Raw genomic sequence first — 26,926 nt, forward strand, 5'->3', positions numbered from 1 at the left:
GGATGCAAGATAAGCTAGATATGCAAGATTAAGCTAGATGAATGAATAATAAGCTATATGAATTGATATTAAGCTAGATGAATTCAAGTAATCATAATTAAACTAAATATGCGAAAAGCTAAATTAAGATGCAATAATCTCAAAGCGCAATATTTTCAAAGACTCCAGAGCAAAAACTACATAATAACAATAAATCTCCAGGGTGTTTTGAATGAGAGATGAAGGCTGAATTTATAGAGGCTCAAAAGAGAGACCAACGATCAAGATCAATTAATGATGAGCGGCTGAGATTCCTCAAGAAAAAACACAATTTAGGATAATTGAAATAATTGAGAGATTAGACTAAGTTAATCTTGAGATGGATTCCAATTATAGTTTGATTGAATGCATTCAGATTATAAGTTTGAGTATGCATTGGAGATTAAATTTAGTTGATTCCATGCACTTCAGATAAAAATAGTTGATTTGATGCACTTTTCTTTAATTTGCTCAAGATTTTTATTTAGAAAAAGGTTTTTCAATGCAACTGAACTTATTTTTTCAAAAGCTTTGAGTTTCAATTTTAGAGAAAATGATTAATTCAATTTAATTGCTTTTCTGATTTATCAAGTTATCTCAATTTTAGAAAAAAGAAATATCTTAAGTTTGATTTCTTCTCTCAATTTAATTCTTTTCTTTTTTTTTCAATTTAACTCTTCCTTTCGTAGATTAATTCCTCTTTTTGCGATTAATCTCTTTTGGTAAATTAATTCTTTTTTTTAATGATTAAATGGCAAATTTATCTATTAATTAACTAGGATATTTTATTAAATAAATAGGATGTTTGATCAAAATGATTTAGTTGGAATGATTAATTAATTCAATAAATATTTAATTACTGTTGAGTGATTTATTTGCCATTTAACATTAATGATTTAGAATTAATTAATTAGGTAATCAAGGCTGATTTAATTGCTTTTGGTTAGGACCTTGGTGATGTTGTCAAGATTAGAGGCCCATGGTTTAGGTGACCATTTTTAGGATATTACAGCACATTGGGATAGTGTTTGAGTTATGTGATGTGTTAAAGTTTGACTATGTGCATTCTTGTTGATAACTAAACCCATTAAACCCCATATTGTTCTGACCTATTATTCATGTTGTCATATGGATTATTATAGGTAATATCATGTGTGGATGAATAAGTATTATAATTAACAAAAATAGATATATATGTTGTTGGTATTTTGGTATGGTTTTGTCATTGATGTCAACACCTACTAAAACACTAGCACTTTGGAGATCCAGAAGCATTCACCGACAAGCAAGTAACTATTGCACAGTTACTGGTATATAGTTCACTGGTAGGACATAATGATCATCGACACTTGGAATGATATGGAAGACACTTGGTAATGCCAAAGACATCGTGTGGACACTTTGTTTTGAAGAATTAATGATTGGTATATTCATATTTGTATATTTTCTTTTACCGGCAAATAGGTCTAAGGTTACCTAGGGTTACACCGGCAGGCTTATCTTTTCCAGATCAGCATGGCACACTATGGAGATGATTTATTATTGTTCTAAAATGCATTAAGTTGACATGTTTAATCGGTTATTACATCGGATATTATATTATTTGTAAAAGTCTTTATTGTAATATCTTGTAGAGCCGACCTACTAAAACTAGTCTTAGGTTATGGTATAAATGTAAGATCTTATTTGTAAGATCAAATGTGAAATGTAAAAATAAGAATTGTGAGAAGGTATATGCAAGATTAAGCAGAGGTATACATGAAGACATCATGTGAAGGTGAAGCTAGGTTTTTGTAGAAGCATATCAGCATTACACCGGTACTGAATCCAGCAGATGAAGATGCTATTTTGAGCAGTACATTCTTATTGGATTTAACTATCCAACTGTAGTCAGTGTGATTCCCATTTTGTGATTGAGCAGTGAGCTTTAGGCTGTTGGCCTTTCTGCATGTGCAAACCCCATTTATGTACACTTACTATCTGCAGTAGTATCATATGATTGTGGGTAAGGTTTCCCACCATGGTTTTTCCCCTTACAGGGTTTCCACGTACAAATATTGGTGTTATGTGTTGTGGATAACATTATGTTTATGTTTCATGCATTAATCTTTACCAATATAGCAATTAACTATTAACACTGTCTACCAGTATACTTAACTGGTTTACCGGTATTAAGCATTAAGTTGGTTAAGTTGTTTTGGTTTGAATTTATTAGACAACTGATTCACCCCCCCCCCCCCCCCCCCTCTTAGTTGTCTTTGGGACCTAAAAATTGGTATCAGAGCCTAGTCCTCTTTTGTAGAAGTTTAACAACTTGAGGAGATCCAATGACTACTAATTATTTCAGGAAGGACAGTCCTAAACTTGATGGAACCAACTATGGGATATGGAAGATTAGGATGGAGACACATCTGAATTGCATTGGTAAAGACATCTAGGAAGTTACAAAGAATGGCTATACTACTGCTGTGGCTAGTCAGACCGCTCCAACTACCTTAGCTAAAGATGAGGAGAATGATTGCAAAACAAGAGAAGCACTTTTGAGCACTTTATCAGATCAAGAAATTATGGGATCATCAGATAGGTCTACTGCTAAAGCTATTTGGGATCATTTGGAAATACTGAATGAAGGAGATTCCACAGTCAAGATTGCAAAACTTGAAAGCTTCCAAGTCAGGTAGGAACATCTGAAAATGGAAGAAGATGAAAGGATTTTTCTTTTATGGAAAGTGTAAATGAAATTATTTTGGGTATTAAATGTTGTGGAGGAACCTTGAGTGAGGATGAAATTGTTTCAAAAATATTAAGAGGATTGCCACCAGCATATAAAATGAAGGTTACTGCTATAAATGAGTTAAGAACAATGCCTAATACATCAGTAACTAGGGATACATTGATTGGAAAACTTTTAGCTTTTGAAATTAAGGAACTTGGTCCTATTACTACTATAAAGACAGATTTGGCCTTTAGAGCATCAACATCATTTGCTCCATCATTTGACAAATCAGATTGGAAATCCTTTTATGCAAGAGAACTTGAAGAAACTAGGAAGAAGAATGAAGAACTTGAAGCACTATTTGCAAGGAAAATGCCAAAAGGACCAGTTGGAAGTAAGTATGAATGTAAAGCACCCTTTAAATGTTTTAACTACAGTAAGATTGGTCATATGGCTTCGAGATGCCCTGATAGACATGCTAGACTAAGAGAAGAAGCTAGAAGAACATACAAGCCTAATCCTGAATATCAGAGATACAGATTTAAGAAGAACAAAGACAAATCTTGTTACATTGCTGATGAAGGTGTGACTAATGATTTTGATGAGGATCCAGCAGACAATGGATGGGTTTTTGTTGCTATAACAGAAGATCAAACGGCACCTACTGCTCAATCGGTAGAACAAGCCCTAGCAGCTAAAGTTGAAGTAAAAGATGAATGGATCATTGACTCAGGATGCTCACATCATATGATAGGAGACAAAGGTAAATTCTTGAACTTTCAAGAATACAATGGAGGTTTAGTAAGATTTGGAGATGACAAAGCCTTTTCAATCAAAGGTAAGGGTACAATATCTCTTGATGGTAAGCATAACACTGACAATGTCTACTATGTTGAAGGATTAAAGTATAATCTTTTGAGTGTTGGTCAATTGGTTGAGAAAGGATTTCAGTTACAATTTAAGAATGGAAAATGCAAAATCATGAATAGAACTAGTTTGGAAATTGCAACCGGTAATCAGACTAGAGGTAATATCTTTCATTTGAATAACAGTGAAAAGGCATGCTTGATTGAACATATAGATGAAAGTTGGTTATGGCATAAGAGACCATGTCATGTAAACTTTGATTGCATGGTAAAGATCAGTACTTCTAAGGCAGTTAGAGATCTACCTAAAATTGTGAAACCTTATAATACAATATGTAAGGAATGTCAATTTGGAAAACAAGTTAGAGCTAGTTTCAAAAGTATTCCAGAAAAATCCAATAATGCTCTTGATTTGATTCACACTGATTTATGTGGTCCAGCTAGAACTAAAAGCTTACAAGGTGATGATATTTCATGCTAATTATTGATGATTATTCTAGAATGTGTTGGGTTACTTTTCTCAAAGAAAAATCAGAAGCACTTGGAAAGTTCAAACTGTTCAAAGCAATGGTTGAAAATGAAACTGGTAAGAAAATCAAATGTTTAAGATCAGATCAAGGAGGAGAATTCACATCTAAGGACTTTAATACATTCTATGAAGTGAATGGAATCAGAAGATAGCTATTAGCACCTCGAACACCACAACAGAATGGAGTTTTTGAAAGGAAAAATAGAACTATCTTGGATGCAGCAAGAAGTATGTTATCTGAAGCAATTTTACCACATGTATATTGGAGAGAAGTAGTTAGCACAATGGTCTATACATTCAACAAATTTCACATCAAAGGTGAAACTAGTAAGACCCCTCATGAACTATGGTTTGGTAATACTCCTACTCTTAAGTATTTCAGAAATTTTGGAAGTAAATGTTATATTAGAAGAGATGAGTATATTGGTAAATTTGATCGTAGAACTGATGAAGGAATATTTCTTGGTTATTCATCTAAGAGCAAGGCATATAGATGTTTTAATAAGAGATTGCGGAAAATTGTTGAGAGTACAAATGTAAAGATTGATGAACAATTCAGAGGAACTTCAAGGTATATAGACTCTGAACCGACAACAGAAATTGTGACAAATGAACCTACACTAAATCCACCGGTACAGAATGAAGATCCAGTTACCCCGGCACCATCAGAGGATTCCACAGTAATTGAAGAACAACAACAAACTAAGACACCCCGGTATGTAAAATTGAATCATTCTAAAGATCAGATAATTGGAAACAAATTTAAAGGAGTTATGACAAGAGGAAGATTGGCAAATAAAGAGGTATGTCTTATTTCTCAAATTGAACCATCATCTGTTAATGAGGCATGTGAAGATAAATTTTGGATTAAAGCTATAGAAGAAGAATTAGAACAAATTGAGAAAAATAATGCTTGGACATTAGTTCCCCGACCTAAAGATAAAAATGTAATTGGAACCAAATGGGTATTTAGAAACAAACTTAATGAAGATGGTAAGGTTGTCAGAAATAAAGAAAGACTAGTGTGTAAGGGATATTCTCAGAAAGAAGGAGTTGATTACAATGAAACCTTTGCACCAGTAGCTAGAATTGAGGTAGTCAAATTATTCTTGGCCTTTGCAGCTCACAAGAACTACAAAGTTTATCAAATGGATATTAAATGTGCATTCTTGAATGGAGATCTTGAAGAGGAAGTCTATATTGAACAACCTGATGGATTTTCTTTGAAAGATGACAATGATATGGTTTGCAGGTTAAGAAAGGCTCTGTATGGATTGAAACAAGCCCCAAGAGCTTGGTATGCAAGGTTGGATAAGTATCTTTTAAAGATTGGTTTTACTAAAGGAAATGCAGACAGCAATTTATATTACAAAATAACTAATGATGACATCTTGATTATAGAAGTATTCGTTGATGATATAATCTTTGGAGGAGAAGATGGATTATGTAAAGAATTTTCTATTAAAATGTAGCAAGAATTTGAAATGTCTATGATTGGAGAAATAAAATTCTTTTTAGGATTGCAGATTTCATAGACTGACAAAGGTATATTTTTGAGTCAATCCAAGTACTTGAAAGAGTTACTAAAGAAATTTGGGATGGAGAACTCTAAACCGGTAAGCACACCTATGACTATCAATGACAAATTATCTCAAAGGGATGAATCTATACCTATTAATCCAACTAGATACAAATCTATGATAGGAGGTTTACTGTATTTGACACAAACCAGACCTGATATTATGAATGCAATATGTATTGTTTCTAGATTTCAAAATAATCCTAGAGAAAATCATGAATCAACAGTAAAAAGGATTTTTTGGTACTTACAAGGCACTGCAAATCTTGGATTATGGTATCCTAGAGATAAAAATTTTGATCTATGTGCATACACAGATGCAAATTGGGTAGGAGATGTGGATGATAGAAAAAGCACCACCGGTGGAGCATTCTTTCTTGGAAAGAGATTAGTTTTTTGGTTGAGTAAAAAATAGAGTTGTACATCTTTATCAACAGCAGAATCAGAATATGTTGCAGCAACAACTAACTGTACACAGGTACTATGGCTTAAGCAAATGTTGAAAGACATAAAGGTAAAATGCAAGGAACCTATTACTATATATTGTGATAACATTGCAGCAATTGATATATCTAAGAATCCGGTATTAAATTCTAAAACAAAACATGTTTCTATCAAACTAAATTTTCTAAAGGAAACAGTTGAAGAAAAGGAGATAAAACTAGTTTATGTGAATACTAAAGAACAACTTGTAGATATTTTCACAAAACCTTTGCCTAAGGAGACTTTTGAATATCTCGTAGATCAGCTTGGAGTCATACCACCACCGGTAGAGACTTAGACTGTTGATGATTGTCACCAACCGGTAGAATTAAAAGACAAATCTTTTACTCCAGTCTTTGATGAGGAAGCTACTTCTCAGGGGGAGTAGTTGGTATATTGAATTGATTGGTATTTTGTATATGAACTTGATTTTTGTAACTTTGGCATTTGATGTCAAAGGGGGAGAGATATCTATGGAAAAACACATTATCTTTTAAGGAGAGTTTGGTATTGAAAATCTTTGATAACACATGTTGCTCCCAGGGGGAGAGATTGTTGGTTTTTGGTATTTGGCATTTCTGTCTTGGCACTTTGATGGTTTTTCCATCTTGTGTTTCCATCAATGCCAAAGGGGGAGATTGTTGGTATTTTGGTATGGTTTTGTCATTGATGTCAACACCTACTAAAACACTAGCACTTTGGAGATCTAGCAGCATTCACCGGCAAGCAAGTAACTATTGCACAGTTACTGGTATATAGTTCATCGGCAGGACATAATGATCACCGACACTTGGTAATGCCGAAGACATTGTGTGGACACTTTCTTTTGAACAATTAATCATTGGTATATTCATATCTGCATATTTGCTTTTACCGGCAAATAGGTCCAGGGTTACCTAGGGTTACACTGGCAAGCTTATCTTTTCCAAATCAGCATGACACACTATGGAGATGATTTATTATTGTTCTAAAATGCATTAAACCGACATGTTTAATCGGTTATTGCATCGGATATTATATTATTTGTAAAAGTCTTTATTGTAATATCTTGTAGAGATGACCTACTAAAATTGGTCTTAGGTTATGGTATAAATGTAAGATCTTATTTGTAAGATCAAATGTGAAATGCAAAAAAAATAATTGTGAGAAGGTGAAGCTAGGTTTTTGTAGAAGCAGAGGTATACATGAAGACATCATTTGAAGGTGAAGCTAGGTTTTTGTAGAAGCATATCAACATTACACCGGCACTGAATCCAACATATGAAGATGCTATTTTGAGTAGTACATTCTTATTGTATTTAACTATCCAACTATAGTCAGTGTGACTCCCATTTTGTGATTGAGCAGTGAGCTCTAGGCTGTTGGCCTTTCTGCATGTGCAGACCCCATTTATGTACACTTACTATCTATAGTAGTATCATCTAATTGTGGGTAAGGTTTCCCACCATGTTTTTTCCCAATACAAGGTTTCCACGTACAATTATTGGTGTTATGTGTTGTGGATAACTTTATGTTTATGTTTCATGCATTAATCTTTACCGGTATAGCAATTAACTGTTAACACTGTCTACCAGCATACTTAATTGGTTTACCAGTATTAAGCATTAAGTTGGTTAAGTTGTTTTGGTTTGAATTTATTCGACAACTGATTAACCCCCCCCCCCCTCTCAATTGTCTCCGAGACCTAACATATGTATACTTGTATGTTCTAAACTTTTAAATGAAGAATAAATGAGTTGTTGTAGAAGCAGTTAGTGCAAGATAGATGGAGAATAACATCATAAAAGTAGGTGGAGATATTTAGGGCCAGTTAAACATTCAAAACAATAGAGAAGATGGTGTGTGTAAGAATCAGCAAAGGACTAGCAAAGTGATACTAGATTCATTTATGTTTGTCTTCAGCACACACCAATCTAATAACATTGTCGTGCTATATTCTTGGTTGCAATTTAGCGGAGTTCCATGTTTCTTGTGAATTAACTTCTTCTCTTAGTGGTCATAAATTTTTGTTAGGATTCTCGAAGATACTGAGAGGGGGGTGAATCATTATCTAACTGGTTTAAGGATTTACTTGAATTAAAACATGTAAAGCATGTCAATATAGTGTACCGGTAAATCAAAAGTAATGCAGTAAACAAGAAAAATAATAACCACATGAAGAGCACACCATAACACAGTAGTTTAACAAGGAAACTCGGTGTGGGAAAAACCTCGGTGGGATTTGTGACCCACAATATTCACTTACTGGCCAATAAGGGAATATTACTGCTACAATATGGGCTTGCACATGCAGGAAGGCCAAGTGCCTAGAGCTCACTACTCAATTACAAAAGGAAGTCACACAGACTTACAAAAATGGATAATAATAATCCAATGTCTTGTACTACTTCAAAATAGCATCTGCTATGGCCGATCCAGTACTGGTTTTAGCTCTGCTGCATATATAAACCCTTAACCTAAAATTCACATATTAGGTCTGCATTATTTCACTTATCCTTCATTACCAGATGTTCTATAATGATCTCATACATATATGAGTCATCTTAAAACTCGCCATGTCAACTTACAATGATTTTACAAATAATTACCAAATATATTACAAATAAAATTCCTATCAGCCTGGGTGCCGGTATCCTTTCTTTCACTGTCGGTGTTCTGTGTGCCGGTATAATTCTCTTGCTGGTATCATATGATTGCAAGGTTGCCATCAATGACAAAACCTTCAATCACCTACAATTTCTCGTTGGAGTGTGCATTTTCCAACAATCTCCCCCTTTGGCATTGATGGCAACACTCATGAGAAAAATCCAAAAAAGTGTCATCCAAAATGAATTTGCCAAAATTGTCTTACCAAAAACTGTGTGCCAAATCATATGTGCTCCCCCTGAGCTAATGTTGTCTTCTGCTAATCATTTTTCTCTTTACCACTACTCCCCCTTTGGCATCAATGACAAAGGTTGTCAAAGTGTCAATTGAGTGTGGTTTCCAGCTTCATCCCTGTAACCGGTGCCAACAATGTTTTCCACCTCATTTCATGGTTGTGATCTAGATAGTAGGAAGTTTGTTATAGTTTTCTTTTAAATAAAAGCCTGCACCTCTTCTTAGAGGTTGGACAACATGAGACAACATTTTCCAGAACTTGAAGTATTTCTTTCATTTCATGTGTTGTATCGACTTTTAAAAATAGTGGATAAAGCTATGTTATTCTGAGTATATAGAATCATCTTTTGAATTTTGGATACACTCATCTAAGGTGGCCCACTTGCTGAGTATTCCTATGCATTTGTTAGATTAAGTTTTCCCTTTTCTGCAATAGAAGTTCTAGCGACTGACTGTTCCTGCAGCCAAAGCTAACAGAGTAGTTCCTATTTTTCAGCTCTGAACTTAGTTAAAAGTTATTTAATTAGAATTTTATGTTAATGTTAATATTTCCTATAGTCGCTCAGTTGTTATGTTTTTACTTGTTTATTTCAAATAGAATTAGTTAGTGCAGTAGTGCAAATTGACTATAACCGAAACTTAGTGCATATACAATGTAGACCCATTTCAAGTAATACGTCCCTGGCTTGACAAGTAAATGAACTTTAGTCATGGAGATAATAGCTACTTAGAATGAATGACCAAGCTTTGGATTGAGATTTTAACTCATTTTTGTTCCTATTGGCGAGGAAAACATTTTTGGCACTGTTGTCGGGGATGGTGTCAAACTAAGAACCTATTACAGTTATGAATTTTTAAGTTTTCAGTATAGTTGCTTTTGATAACTCGGTTTGTTTTAAGTAATTATCATGAATCTGCATGCATAGACGAAGAAGAGATTCTCAAGGTATATTCCCTCCTAATTGTCCTAATCATACAAAACTCAATCCATATGAAGCACCAGATGTAAACCATTTTGTTGCACTTTACCAAACCCTTGATAATTTGAACCCACTTGAATCTAAACTTTTTGAGAATAACCTTCATTTCCTCTTTAGACCTCCTAAAGAGGAATCTTTTCCAGTAAATGCTCCTCAAAGACCAATGCAAGTAAATCCACCCCCTGGTGGGAATAAACCACCTCCACCTGTGAACCCAACATTTGAGTTCCCCATTTTTGATTTGCATGATAATGCTAATCTCAAGAACATTCTAGCTTCTTCTCTTCCTAAATTCTATGGACTTGTGATAAAGGATCCTGACACTTTCTTATTTGAATTCGATGTCCTCTATAGGACTTATGATTATATTATAGATGTCAATAGACTCAAAATATTCCCTACCACTTTAAAAGAATCAGCTTTGAGATGGTTTGAGTCTAGGGAGTAGTACAATCACTACATGAGATGAGATGAAACGGTTGTTTTTTGTGAAATATAAAGATTATTGTAGAGGGAATGACTACCATGGGGATGATATTTTTATAATGACATAGAAGGAAGATGAGAGTCTAGAAGATTATCTGGAGAGATTTGTATTGTGTCAAGAAGTCCAAGCATAGTACTCTAAATGAAGATTCTCTTAAATTAATATTTTTAAGGGGAATCAATAATGAATGCACGTATGCTTTGGACCTTATGGGAGGTGGTGATATAATGCAGTCAACATGGAATGACATTGGTCAAATCTATCAGAAGTATTCTAGATCTTCTTCTAAGAAGAATAGGCACTTGAAGCCAAAAATTCCTTCATCAACATCTAGTAATGGAGTTTCTCGACTAGAGCTTAGCCACCTTTTGAAGAATTTTAAGGAGGATATCATAAAAAATATGGCTACTCAGTTAGACACACTCCAAGCTAAGAAGAAGCATGAAAAAGCTGATGCAATCCTTGCAGAATACTTCCCACATTGTAGACAGAAGAAAAGAGATTGTAGATGTAAGATGGTTGCAAATCTTGAAGTTCCCGTTTTCAAGATAGTACAAGGAGATGATGAACAAGTTTTCTATGTTGCTCAAAGAAGGCCAAATTTTCCAAGACAAGGTATGCCTCCTGATCCACTTTTTTTTTCTAGTTATAGTGGAAATCCCTATGCATAAAATAATCAATGGCAATCTCCATATGCTCAAAATTTTGGAAATTATCAAAATTGGTATAATCCTCAAGGCCAAGGGCAAAATTTTGCCAATAAAAATCCACAGTGGTAGTAGCCACAAGGAAATTGGTCTCAATATTAGGGACCATAGAAACCATTCCAAGGGAATTGGTAACCTACCCCTCAATGGGGAGGAGGTCATCAATGGACAAATCAGTTTTCTACTTATCAGCAACCTCAGCAGCAGCCACAACAGCCTGCTATAATGCCTCCTCCTGCTGCCAATACCATTCCACCTAAACCTACATAGTTGTCCACTCAACCCATGCCAAATCCTAATAGCAAGCCTCAACACCAAAAGCAAGTTTATTCGGCTAATCCTAATCAATACCCAACTTATTCTATTTATATAAGTGATATTCACCTTAGATCCAGGACAACTTTGCCTAACTCGTCTCCTCCAGTAATAACTGAGATACAAAAGGAAAAGGAAATATCTAGCCCAGCAACCGAAATACCTAAGAATTATCAAATACCCCCATTTACTCAAAGGTTGCAGGCTGAAGAAATTCATCAATAGGAGGATATAAATTTGGATATCATAGATCAGTTGAACACACGTGTTAAAATACTATTATTTCAAGCTATTAAGGTTGTCCTTATCTATGGTAAAGAAATTAAAGAGGCATATTTAAAGAAACTTAGCACAAAGAAAAAGGATCTACAAAGGGTGCATGTAATGGGTCAACTGGCTGATATTATGTTGGGAAAAGTTTCAATTCCTAAATATTCAGACCCTAGTAGTCGTAATATAAAAATAGTCATCAATGGCACTCAGATAAAGATTGCCTTAATAGATTTGGGAGGAGCCATCAATGTAATGACAAGAGATATTCTGCAAAAACTTAACATAACCAATCTCAGGCCTACTCCTATAGTCCTACAGCTTGCTGATAGTTCCATGGTTTGACCTAATGGTATGATTGAAGATGTTGTTATTTTAGATTCCTGAAAATATCCGACAGATTTTATGATCCTGTCTCCTAAAGCTACATTGGGGGGAAATCTGAGTATTTTAGGGAGACCTTGGCTTGCTACAACAAATGCATATATTGGATGGTGATAAGGGGATATGACTATTTCTAATAGAAATACTACTAAAACTCTAGCTCTGTATTCACCTGCTCAGCCCCAACTTGATCAAGAACAAGTTGTTTGGCCTAATGTGGGAGAAGAATTCAAGGAGGAAGTAAACTTTGTCAATCATCTTATGATGATTAACATAAAATAATTCATATGACTCCAAGATGACAATTAGATCCTCTCTAAAATTCTGGCAAATCAGTCTAATCTAGAGCAGCAGTTGTAGGAGTTAACATCAAATATTGCAGCATCAGATTTTCCTACAGCAAAAAATATATTGCATACCTTGTTGCTGCAGGAAGTCTGAACTTCTCATCTTTCTGAGGCATCTCAAGTTGATCTTACTATCAAAGTGGAAGTCACTCCAAATAAATATTTGAATATCAATAATCAACTCACAAAGACTCAAAGGTTGACACTGGTTGAATTGCTCAAATGTCATCAATGCACTTTTGCATGGGATTACAAAGATATGCAAGGAATTGATTCTACAATTTGTACCCACCGTATTTATATCAAAAAGGATTGTAGACCGCTTAGACAACCATAGAGAAGAATTAATCCTACATTAAGGGAGACAGTTAAAGAGGAGCTACAAAATTATTAAATGCTATATTTATCTATCCTATATCAAATAGTCAGTGGGTGTCACCTTTGGTCATAGTTCCAAAGAAAGGAGGTAAATGGCAGGTATGTGTAGATTATAGAGCTTTGAACTCAGCAACTAGGAAGGATCATTTTTCATTACCATTTGTGGATCAGGTATTACATTCCTTGGCAGGGAAGCGATACTTTTCATTCTTGGATGGATTCAGTGGCTGCAACCAGATTCAAATTGCTCTAGAGGATCAAGAAAAGACTACATTTACTTTCCCTTGGGGGACATATGCATAATTTGTTCTTCCTTTTGGGTTGTGTGAAGACTACAATTTATCATTTAATAGTGAAAAGTGCTTTATGATGATGCAAGAAGGCATAGTTCTTGGTCATCATATTTCTATAGTTGGAATACAGGTTGACCCAACCAAAATTGAAGTCATTCAAAACCTCCCTACACCCACAAAGAAAAAGGATGTCCAAAGTTTCCTTAGTCATGCTGGATATTATAGAAGGTTTATTAAGGATTTTAGTAAAATTGCAGGACCTTTATATTGTCTTTTGACTAAGGATATGAAGTTTAATTGGACCTCTACATGTTGGCATATGTGCAGAGCTTGATGACATGATGATATTGTATGTTATCATTGATGTCAATATGCTGAAGTATGAACCAATATATTGAAGTAAGAAAACCGGTATATGTGAGAACCGGTATGATATTATGAACCGGTATATGTGAAAGAGTGAAGTGATATGTTGGAATGAGAACCTGTATATGGGAAGTTTTGTATCGAGGTTTCATTTGGCATGACTACCGATTGGTAGTCTCAACTTCAGGGTTTTCGATTGATGCATTCCAAGCCTGTGTGATTCAACCGATGACATCTTGTGATGAGTTAGCATTGTAATGAAGATCAGATAGTCTTTCCATGTCAGCCTTGTGCACGTGAAGGATTTCCTTAAGGATCTTGCATGGAGATTGATTCTATCTACCTTGGGAATGTGTGAAGTCTCTGTAAACAGTGGAGAGTGTGTGATGGGTTATCAACTTCCTGAAGCAACAAATAATGAATGATGGAGAACGTCTTGAGATCTATTCAAGACTGTTGTATTCAATGCAATATGATTAACAGTCAGGATTGAATTGATTGAATTGTTAAACCTAAATGTTTAGGGTTTAGAGTTTATGCTACCGACCTATCTGTTTCCTATAAGTTCGATGATGTTTTTCATTTTGAAGTTGTTGACAAATGTTATGTGTGTATCCAAGTGAAGAGATACTTGATTCTTGCCAAGCCAGAGAAGTGTGTTGATACTTGCAGAGTGTGATTGTAGAAGCAAAGGAGCTAAAGTGGATCTGCCTTGGCATTGAGTGTTGTTATCATATCAGTGTATTACCTGTTGACTTCTAACCATTTCAGCAGTTGGAAAATCCCTTAACTGGGTAGCTTTAACAGGATTTTGTATAAATCCTTTAACAGGGTGACTTAATTCAATGAGTTCTTCAAATCCTCTTGCCAGGTAACCTTTAACCGGGTATTTAGCCATCCCTTAACCATGTGATCCCTAGCAGGATTGGTTCCTAGTAGAGCCTAATGTAAAAGTCTTTAACCGGACTAGGCTCCTAACAGAGCAGACTTGAAAAGAGTTCAAAGAATAGCTTCTGGGTATTCATCCCCACTATGGTTTTTCCCAGTTGGGTTTCCACGTGAAAAATCAGTGTGTCATGTGTGATGCTTTAATATTTTATGTCAAGTGGTAAAGCATGTTGAACTGGCAATCATTATATTTTTGATGATATATTACTTGTTAATGCATACGGGTGAAGTGGAAATGATATATTCAATTATGTGGAGATCTAAGTGTTTACCGGTTTATGTCTTTCATACTCTCACTATGTTTTACCGGTAGTGCCCTAATTCAGACCGGTGTTACTGTTTACTAGCTAAGTGCAGTCTTTGTAGTCAAACTACATTAGGGAAAGTTTTTTTTGTCTATAGTGATTCACCCTCCCCTCTCAGTACTAGTTTGGTACTAACTATTCATTATTAGTCATCAATTGGTATCAGAGCACCTTCCAGGTCCTTTGTGTTGTAAGCTTAACCACTTGAGGAAAAGATCCTACACTAATGATGAAGAGGGAAGGCCCAAAGTTCAATAGAGATAACTTTAAGATATGAAAGGACATAATTAGGATCTACCTCAGAAGCATGGGTGCTCAACATTGGAGCTATGTTGAGAATGCTTATGTTATTCCTACTGGTACTCTCACCAATGATCAAAAAAGAGAGATTCAGGAGAAAGGGCAAGTCATGGAAGCCTTAATCAACAGTCTATCTAACATTGAGTTTATTGATGTTTAGGATAAAGATAATCCCAAAGAAGTATGGGATGCTCTGAAGAATATCTATGGTGGTGATGAGCATGTGAAACAAGCTAAGGAAGAGAGCCTTAGGGGAAAGTTTGAAGACATGCAGATGGTTGAAGGAGAGACCATTCAACAATATGAAATGAGAATCAAAACTATTGTTGGAGACATCAAGAGTGTAGGAGGTAAAATAGATGATTCCACTGTTGTCAACAAATTCTTGAGATCCTTGTTACCAGTCCATGCAATAAGGGTTGCTACTATTTGAGAGTTGACCTCTATAGACAAGACAAAGGTATCCCTAGACTCCATCATTGCTAAGTTGACCACATATGAGCTAAATAATTATGATGGCAGTATTCAGAAGACTGAATCAACCTTTAGAGCATCTGCTGCACCATCTAGAAAGGAAAAAGAAGCTAGTACCAGTTGTGAACCAAGACAAAGCAGAGAAATGGATGATGAGGAGATCCTGATGGAATTTGAAGCTCTTCTTGCCAAGAGACTTCCTAAGGGAACTAGTAAATACAGAGGTAAGATCCCTTTGAAATGCTTTTCTTGTAATAGGATAGGACACATTGTTGTAAACTGTCCTAATGGTGATAATAAGGACAAATCAGAGAAGTTCAAGAAGTTCAAAGAAGGAAACAGGAGAAACTATTTTGTAGCAGTTGATGAAGGTGTCACTGATGAGGAATCAGAAGATGAAGAAAGTGAAGACATTATGTTTGTAGTATTTAAGGAAGATGTGTCAGACAAGAAGGTTCTTGTCTCCCACTTTGATAATTCCAATGAGTGGATTATTGACAGTGGTTGTTCTCACCACATGACTGGTGACTGGAGTAAGTTTCTGTCTATGGAAGAGTATGATGGTGGTGTGGTCCGATTTGGTAATGATGCACCATGTATGGTAAAAGGTAGAGGGTCCATCTCTCTAAATGGAAAAAGTAGTGCTAATAATGTGTATTGGGTAGAAGGTCTCAGGCACAACCTTTTGAGTGTTGCCCAGTTGAATGACAATGGACTCACTCTAGAATTCAAAGATGGAGTGTGTAAAATAAAAGGAAAGAGTCATGAGTTGATGGCCACCAGTATGCAGACTAGAGGTAACTTATTTCAGCTGAATGCAAATATCAGTACATGTCTAATGGCTAAGTTTGATGATAGCTGGATATGGCATAGGAGGCTTTGCCATGTAAACTTTGATAATATTGTGAAGGCCAGTAATATCAAGGCAGTTAGAGGATTGCCTGTGCTAAGCAAACCAGAGAATCCTTTGTGCAAAGAGTGTCAACTAGGGAAAATGTCTTCCTCAAACTTCAAAGGTAAATCTTTCACTACAGACAATTTACTTGATCTTGTGCAAATTGATTTGTGTGGTCTTATGAAAACTAGGAGTGTGCAGGGAGATAGGTAATTTATGATTCTCACTGATGACTGCTCAAGAATGATGTGGGTCACATTCTTGAAAGATAAGTCTAAAGCTTTTGGAAAGTTCAAAGCTTTCAGAGCACTAGTCGAAAAGGAAAGTGGTAAGAGGATTAAGTGCCTAAGAATTGATCAAGGAGGAAAATTCACTTCCAGTGAATTCAACAAGTACTGTGAAGAGAATGACATCAAGAGGCAACTGTCTGCCCCCTGAAATCTGCAATAGAATGGCCTAGCAGAGAGGAACAATCAGACTATAGTTGAAGCAACCAGAATGATGCTGATTCAAGGGAAGGTTGCTCACACCTTCTGGAGAGAAGCGGTGAGCACGACAGTCTACACTATGAATCGGGTACTCATCAATAAAGGTAAAGATAAAACACCTTATGAGTATTGGACTGGTAAGACTCCTGTAGTAAGCTACTTTAGAGTGTTTGGTAGCAAATGTTATATCAAGAGGAGTGAACATCAAAGCAAGTTTGATGCAAAATGTGATGAGGGAATATTCCTAGGATATTCCACCAAGAGAAAAGCTCTCAAGTGTTTCAACAATAGGACTCAGAGAATTGTTGAAAGTATTAATGTCAGAGTTTATGAAACCTTTGAGAAACCTGAGGAAACCGGTAGTGAGCGAATGGTAGATGAACTAGTTGTAACCTTCTGGGAATTGGTTGCAAAACAACCTAGTACTAGTAACAGTTCTTATACATCGATAGATGTTAATGCTGATGAAGATGAGGATGAAGAAGAAAAGCAAGAGGAAACAACTAAGATCATTCCTAGGTATGTAAAGTTGAATCATGATCCAAAGCAGATCAGAGGAGATAAGGATGCAGAAATTCTTACAAGAAGAAAGGTCAGAGAAAATTTTTGCATGATCTTTGAATTTGAGCCTAAAACATTTAAAGAGGCACATAAAGATGAAGACTAGATCAAGGCTATGGAAGAGGAACTTGACCAAATAGAAAAGAATGGTACATGGTCTTTGGTACCCAGACCTGAGCATAAAAATGTCATTGGCACCAAATGGGTTTTTAGAAACAAGCTAAATGAAGATGGCACAGTGGTAAGAAACAAAGCCAGACTGGTGTGTAAGGGATATGCTCAAGAAGAAGGAGAAGACTATGGAGAAACCTTTGCTCCAGTAGCTAGATTGGAAGGATTTTGTATGCTTCTTGCATATGTAGCCTTCAAGGGATTCAAAGTATATCAAATGGATGTAAAATCTACATTTTTGAATGGAATACTTGAAGAGGAGGTGTATATAGAGCAACTAGATGGGTTTGCCCTATCAGAAGATAGTAATATGGTGTGTAGGGTACATAAAGCCTTGTATGGATTATAGCAAGCACCTAGAGCATGGTATGAATGCTTACACTCCCATCTTGTGAAGATTGGATTTGAAAGAACAAGTGAAGATAGCAATATCTATTTGAAGTCAGAAGGAGATCAGATTCTGATCTGTGAAGTATTTGTTGATGACATAAGTTTTGGTGGAGATGACAAGATGAGTCATTATTTTGCAGATGAGATGAAGAAGGAATTTGAGATGTCACTTATAGGGGAGATTAAGTTCTTCATTGGACTACAAATTCAACAAATGAAAGATGGTATCTTTATCATTTAGTCCAAGTATGTCAAAGAGGTATTGAAGACCTTTGGAATGGAAGACAACAAACCGGTTGGTACATCAATGGTGACCGGTTGTAAATTATCAAAAAAGGATGACTCAACATTGGTGAATGAGAAGGAATATCGATCAATGATTGGTAAGTTGCACTATGTAGTACATAGAAGACCAGACATTGCACATGCAGTAGGCATTACTGCACGGTTCCAGAAAAGTCCAAGAGAATCCCACTTGGTAGCAGTCAAGTGGATTCTTAGATATCTGAAGGGAACTATTGACTATGGATTATGGTATCCATACAGTAATGATTTCAACCTAAAAGTGTTTACAGATGCTGATTGGGCTAGTAATGTGGATGACTGAAAGAGCACAACTAGTGGTGCATTCTTTCTTGGTGGTAGACTAGTCTCATGGATGAGTAAGAAGAAAAGTTGTATCTCCCAATCTACAGCAAAAGTGGAATATGTTGCAGTGTTTATGAATTGCACCTAGACAATTTGGATGAAGCATGTATTAAGTGTCTTCAAAGTTCCTGTATCTGAACTAGTAAGTATATTTTGTGACAACACAAGTGCAATTAATATTTCCAAGAATCTAGTTTTACATGCTAGAACCAAGCACTTCGAGCTCAAGTATCATTTCTTGAGGGAGAAGGTTAAAAACAAAGAAGTTGTATTGGAACATGTTTCCAGTAAGGAGCAATTAGCAGACATATTCACCAAGCCTCTATCGAAGGCTACATTTAACTATTTAAGAGGTGAATTAGGGGTGCTTCCCCTTCAAGAGGTGAACTAAAGGTGTGTGCTCCACTTCAGTTAGGCATTGCATTGATAAATCTTTTTCAGGATTGATGTGTTGAATGATGCTACTCCTTAGGGGGAGCAGCATAGTGGAACATAGCTATTTGTGCCTCCACTTTGGCATTGTTGTCAAAGGGGGAGAAGATGTGAAGCAGAGAGATATCTTTGAATATTTCCATCAATTCCAAAGGGGGATATTGTTGGCATATGTGTAGAGCTTGATGACATGATAATATTGTATGTTGTCATTGATGTCAATATGCTGAAGTATGAAACAGTATATTGAAGTAAGCAAACTGGTATATGTGAGAACTGGTATGATATTGTGAACCGGTATATGCGAAAGAGTGAAGCAGTATGTTGGAATGAGAACTGGTATATGGGAAGTTTTGTATCCAGGTTTCATTTGGCATGACTACCGATTGGTAGTCTCAACTTCAGGGTTTTCGGTTGATGCATTCCAAGCCTGTGTGATTCAACCGATGACATCTTGTGATGAGTTAGCATTGTAATGAAGATCAAATAGTCTTGCCACGTCAGCCTTGTGCACGTGAAGGATTTCCTTAAGGATCTTGCATGGAGATTGATTCTATCTACCTTGGGAATGTGCGAAGTCTCTGTAAACAGTGGAGAGTGTGTGATGGGTTATCAACTTCCTGAAGCAACAAAGAATGAATGATGGAGAACGCATTGAGATCTATTCAAGACTGTTGTATTCAATGCAATATGATTAATGGTCAATATTGAACTGATTGAATTGTTAAACCTAAATGTTTAGGGTTTAGAGTTTATGCTACCGACCTATCTGTTTCCTATAAGTTCGATGATGTTTTTCATTTTGAAGTTGTTGGCAAATGTTATGTGTGTATCCAAGTGAAGAGATACTTGATTCTTGCCAAACTGGAGAAGTGTGTTGATACTTGCAGAGTGTGATTGTAGAAGCAAAGGAGCTAAAGTGGATCTGCCTTGGCATTGAGTGTTATTATCATATCAGTGTATTACCTGTTGACTTCTAACTATTTCAGCAGTTGGAAAATCCCTTAACTGGGTAGCTTTAATAGGATTTTGTATAAATCCTTTAACAGGGTGACTTAATTCAATGAGTTCTTCAAATCCTCTTGCGAGGTAACCTTTAATAGGGTTCTAACCTTTAACCGGGTATTTAGCCATCCCTTAACTAGGTGATCCCTAGCAGGATTGGTTCCTAGCAGAACCTATTGTAAAAGTTTTTAACTGAACTAGGCTCCTAACAGAGAAGACTTCAAAAGAGTTCAAAGAATAGCTTGTGGGTATTCATCCCCATCGTGGTTTTTCCCAATTGGGTTTCCACGTGAAAAATCAGTGTGTCATGTGTGATGCTTTAATATTTTATGTCAAGTGGTAAAGCATGTTGAACCGACAGTCATTTTATTTCTGATGATATATTACTTGTTTATGCATACAGGTGAAGTGGAAATGGGATATTAGATTATGTGGAGATCTAAGTGTTTACCAGTTTATGTCTTTCATACTCTCACTATGTTTTACTGGTAGTGCCCTGATTCAAACCGGTGTTACTATTTACTAGCTAAGTGGAGTCTTTGCAGTCAAACTGCCTTAGGGAAAGTTTTTTTGTCTATACTGATTCACCCCCCCCTCTTAGTATTGGTTTGGTACTAACTGTTCATCATTATTCATCACTACATGCTAAGAAGCTTTCTTGAATCTAAAACATGCCTTGACTCAAGCACCAGTGCTCAGGGGTCTGAACTGGTCATTGCCTTTTCATATTCATATAGATGCATCAGAATATGCAATAGGAGCATTTTTGGGGCAGAAGATGGACAATTTGGAGAATGCAATTTATTTCATCAGCAAAAACATGCAGGGACATGAGCTTAATTATACTTTCACCGAAAAGGATATGTTGGCAGTCATATATGCACTTAAGAAATTCAAGCATTATATCACAGGATATCAAATATATGTGCACACTAATCATACAACAATTAGATAAATCATGAACAAACCTTCAATTACAGTAAGATTGGCTCAATGGTTACTATTGATGAAGGAATTTGATATTACAGTTGTTGATAAACCAGGTAAAGCTAATGTGGTTGCAGATTATATTTCTAGGCTTCAATTGCAGGATGATCCTATAGCCATAGATGATGCTTTCCTAGATGAACATTTGTTCTTGATAAAAGCTCACACTCTCTGGTATGCTCATATTACAAATTATTTAGCTGCTAATAGGATGCCTTCTCATTTTTCTCCTAAAGAAAGAAAACTTCTAGTTGAGAAAAGGTTTAATTTCTCGTGGATTGCTAATTGTTTATTTTATACTGGACTTGACCAAGTCATGAGAAGATGTGTCAGAGAGGATGATGTTGGCAATTTGGTGGAATTGATTATGTGTTGCATTGATGTTTTGTAATTGATGTCAACACTAACTAGAACTGTACTCTGGCATAGGAGATGTTATCTTTTGCAGTTCAACACTTCTCTAGATTATATTTTGGATTCATATGTAGTTAGTGAGACTCCTTTTGTGATGAGCAGTGTGCTCTAGGTTGTTTGCCTTCCTGCAAGTGTAGGCCCCTTCATTGTAATTCAAATACTTACTACAAAAGTATTGTCTAACAGTGGGTAGGCTTCCCACCATGGTTTTTCCCTTTACCGGGTTTTCCACGTAGAAATCTTGGTGTTGTGTGGATGGATTTTATTCTGTAATTATTGTTTATGCTTAATTGGATTAAATTCTATTCTAGTATTATTGTTTTGGGTTCCAGTATTAAAGTTTTAATTTCTAAATGTTCCTGTAATCTAAGACAACTGATTCACCCCCCCTCTCTCAGTTGTCTTTTGGTTATATGAACTGTCTAACAATTGGTATCAAAGCTTTGGTCCTCTCTATAGAAAACTTAACCGCTTGAGGAAGATCCTATGGCAACTAACTATTCAAGTTCATCCAATTCTTTTGGAGCTATCTTTCAAAGGGATATTTTGAGGCTTAATGGAACAAATTACACAATATGGAAGATTCAGATGGAGACTCATCTAAGATGTCTTGGCAAGGAGATTTGGGAGATCATATAGAATGGTGTCACACCCATTAATCCGGGATTTGGCAATCCCCCTTAACAAACCTGGACAAGGATCTTGAGAATGATTGTAGAGCAAGAGAAGCCCTCTTGTGTGCACTTTCTGATTAGCAAATAATGGGATTAACCAACAAATCATTTGGAAAGGCTATTTGGGATAAGTTGGAGACTCTTAATGAAGGTGACCCTATAGTGAAGATTGCTAAACTTGATGGTTACCAGGTGAGATATGAAAATATGAAGATGGAAGAAGATGAAAGGATTACTGCATTCATGGAAAGGGTAAATGAGTTTGGTATAGGAATTCAATGTTGTGGTGGAACTTTGAGCGAAGATGAAATTATTTCTAAAGTCCTGAGAGCCCTACCACCAGCTTACAAAAAAAAGGATACTACTATTAATGAGTTGAGAACAATGGCTAATACATATGTAAACATAGATACTTTGGTTGGGAAACTATCTGCTTTTGAGCTTGAGGAATTTGTACCTTCTGTAGCTGTGAAGATTGAACCTACTTTTCATGCATCTACATCAGTAACCGGTAAGCAAGACTGGAAAGCTTTAAATACAAAGGAGTTAGAAGATATAAAGAGAGAAGATGATGAGTTTGAGCTGTTTTTCTCAAAGTTTGATTTCAATAATCCTCTCTGTAAGAAAATTGAAGGCCTCTATTGCATATGGAGAGGACAACAAGAAAATAGAACTCCAGAATAACATATAACAAGGTTTCTACAAAACCTTCTACACTTTAAGCTTATTCTAAGCTTAGGTGGGTATACCTCTTGTGAATACTTTCACAATTTTAATATAAGATCCATAGTAAACTAGTGTTAAAAACCTATGAACCTCATCACCTCAACAATACTGAAACATTAAAAGGAAACATATGTTCATTTTCAGTCTTGACCCCAAGAAAGATAGAAAAAACTCCACAAATGAATCAGTGCCTTATCTGGGCTACAAAGTCACCCAAATTAAACAAGAATTCCAAATTTGGACATTCACATACATCTTATCACTTCAACTTCATCAACTTAATATATGCCTGATATATATATGTAAGTTTTTCCTTTATGCTAAACTTGTTCATCAAATTCAAACAGAAAAAACTGTTGATTCACTAACAGAGGGGTTTTACATATATTTAATTCCTCCCCTTGAGAGAAAAACCTAAAACACATCTGTAAGTTTGCCTTGCAATCCCCATCCAATCAAATAACCCTTGATTATTTAAAAGAACATAGTAAATCAACAAGTTTATGTAATAAGACAACAAAAATATGAGCTCAAAATGATCTGATCTGTATATTAATATCAATTTTCAAAAATCATACATAACTCGAGATCTTTCTAAAAAACCAGAAGACCGTATATTAATTTTGGCAGAGTTTCTTTACAAGTTCTTGTGATGTCCTTTCCTCAAGCCCTGGTATCCATTTATAATGATATGGATGCAAACAAGCTTCAAACTTCCCTAGGAAAAGTTTGTTACAACCGTGAATCCCGCTAAAAGGAAGTTGCAATCATTTTCATTCCTAACGGCTTTGAAGTTTGTTATACCACTGCAGCGTCAGCTAACTGTTCTTGAACCTCCGCTTATTGCACCACATATTTGTTTTTCCAATCTTGGAGCACGTCATCACCAAGCCAGGAGAAGTTAACAATTTTCTTTTTCAACTTATTTAATCTTTTCCATGTGTTTCTTAATTGCTTAACCTCTATCTCCAAAAAACTATAATGTGACTTCATCTTCTCAATTTCTTCAATTGTCTGAATAAATAAAGATGTGTCATCTGAATTAATGACTTCATATATCCGTTGAGAAAATTTATGTCTTAGCTCATCTAGCCATACTTTTTCATCTTTTAACTCACTTGTGCTGACAAAACCTCCAGGAAATATTTCAAAATTCTGGTCAGCATATTCCTTTCTGTACAGATTTGCCTTTCTTTCGAGACCAGCTCTTCCTTCTACCAACCTGTTCTTGCCTTTCACTAACTCACATGTAGATTTAATAGTGGCATCTGCATTTTCTTCTTCATGGGATGAACACATGAATTTCAATTCCACCTCCCTAGGCATCCACTTATTCAAAATTGGCTCTAGAACAACCTTATCCTCCTTTAAACCTGTCAGCATGTTCAAAATTCTCTACATATATATATGCACAATAGAAGCCCCTATTATGTCAGCAAACTTCAAAATTGTGCCTCTGACCTTTTCCTCGTACTTACTTGCAAACAGGGCTTGGGCCTGCTTCAACTTTTCCACTTCATCTTGTATGGTCTCAGTTGACTGAAAACCAGAAGTCATAGGAGAAGGAGGAAATTCAATGATTGGACTGGTGGACGGAGGTTTTGCTGGAGAAGAGGCAATCATTAAGGTAGAAGATTCACCTCTCTGGTATTGCCCTGCTAATTGATTTTTCAATTTGGCAATGATACTATCCCTATGGGCTATCTCCACTTTGGCCTCATTATAACCTTTTAGAATCATCTCCAGTTTTACTTGGAGATCAACTTTTTCCTTGGGTTCTTTCTCGACTACTACCACACTGAATTTTACTGATTCCAAAACTGTACTAGCAGCCTCTACTACCCTTGTGTCCTACAATCTCTTCACATTCATACCTCCAAGATAGCTGGACTCTGAGGTGTCCTTCCTCTTTCTTCTCTCATCCCTCCTTAGAGACCACATGACTAAAGGAGCATGGTCCTTGCTAAATGTCACTCCTTCCAAGGGTTTTGTTTTTTTCCTTACTGCTTCAAGCACTAATGCATCTTCTATATCCCACTCATGAAGAATTAATACACCAGCTTTTGCTACCATTTCTCTCCCTTGCTTAGGAGTAATGGCTTTGAATTCAGTCATCATTTCTTGCTTTACTTCTTCTTCCACCACAGATGTATCTTTGTGGGGATGTTCACTTTTCTTCTTCTCACATTTTTCTTTAAATTGTTCTATATTTTTCCTCCAAACAAATTGCATGAAAGATCCTATTGTAACAAAATTGTTATCAGCCAGGAATTCCTCACTGGCTTGTTTGATGATAGGGTCTAACTCTTTGCCTTTAAAGTCCTTTGCAGTCAAGTCCATTTCAACATTTGGTGGTTCTTCAGGCATTCCTTCTTGTACTTTGTCATAAGTATAGGCAATCCCCCTAAGGGCTACCTACAACAATTGCTCAGCCACTGCATGTTCATCTCCCACATGGATTGGGGATTGGGATGGAGAATATAAAGGCTCACCTATTTGTACCTCTTTTCCCACCCTTTGCCTTTTAGGGGAATCTTGGATTTCAACTACATCTTCTATTCCTCTTTTTCCTTTTGAAGTAGAAGGCTCACCCCTGACTGGCACTAGCACATTGTATTTTGGCCTCTTGTGCATCACATATTCACCTAGAGGGATGGCCTTGGCAAAGGAAGGCTTAGCTAGAACCAACTTATCCTTTTTAGGGTCATTTTTCAATATAGCTTCCCTCTTCTCCTTTAAGGTTTGCATTAAATCTTCAAAATAAAGTATCAAGAATTTAGCCTTTTCCTTAAAGGGAGTAAAAGTAGACAAAGGCTCATAATCACTATCAAACTAGTGGATAAAATCTTGAGCCCTTTTATATGCTATCCATTTTTGTTTTCTCAATTCCTCTTCATCTAGATTGAATTCATTTCTAATCAAATCCTCAGGAAAATGGAACTGGTGTGCTCTACCTATACATATGGCTCTCTTCTTGAACATGCCATTAAAGAAATCCTCTGGATCAGCAAATCTGGCCACTACAATAGACAACCTGTAGGGTTGAAAGAAATCATCAAAATGTGTCCAACCACCCTTGGTGATTACAAATTGATGTGCAATGGTGACAGTTGGGAAAATTGTTCTTTTCCCCCTATTTGTTCTGCTTCTTGCAAACCTCAGATTTGCCTCACGACCTCTACAATTCCTATCTTTAATGGAACTTGATAAGGGAACAAATATGGAGTTCCTCTGAAACCATAAACTCTTAACACAGTAGAGACAGGGTACAAATATATATCACCCCAGTTGTGAACAATTTTGATATCTCCAACAAATTCCTTAGGCATAAGAAATTCAAGGAAAACTTTAGGAATTCTAGGGTTCTGTGGGTACAAGAGAATCCTAAGCCTAGATGCAAAACATCTATCAAACTTCAAGTAACTTGCATATTTTCTATCCCAAGACAAAATTGTGCTCCACAATTGAATGGGCATCTCCTCACCATATTTTTCTTTGATCAGGTCCATTTCATTAGCAAAATATTCAGCACCTTTAGATAGAAACATGTGCATAAGGAGAGAATACCACCCAAACGGTCTATCTACCTTAGCATTTTTTATCCCCATCAAACCCTCATGAATGGCATCAGTGAGATAAGGTGCAAAATCAAAAGTTACTACCAAAGATGGATTCAAAATATGTGCTATCATGAGCATATAATGGGTTGGCATAGTTGTTTCAGCATCTTCCAAAAGAATCTGACATAGGGATCAATACATCCCTTTAGCCCTCAAAGTAAATAGATTTAGAGAGAAGGGTTCCATGGTGCTAGGGCCTACAACAGTCAGTCCTCCTATTTCGACAAAAAATTCTTTCAGAGGACCACTTCTGAGGTGATCTCTCTGAGCCTCATACACCTTTGCTAATG

The sequence above is a fragment of the Cryptomeria japonica genome, chromosome 8, assembly GCF_030272615.1.
Source record: "Cryptomeria japonica chromosome 8, Sugi_1.0, whole genome shotgun sequence".
In the NCBI taxonomy this organism is placed as follows: domain Eukaryota; kingdom Viridiplantae; phylum Streptophyta; class Pinopsida; order Cupressales; family Cupressaceae; genus Cryptomeria; species Cryptomeria japonica.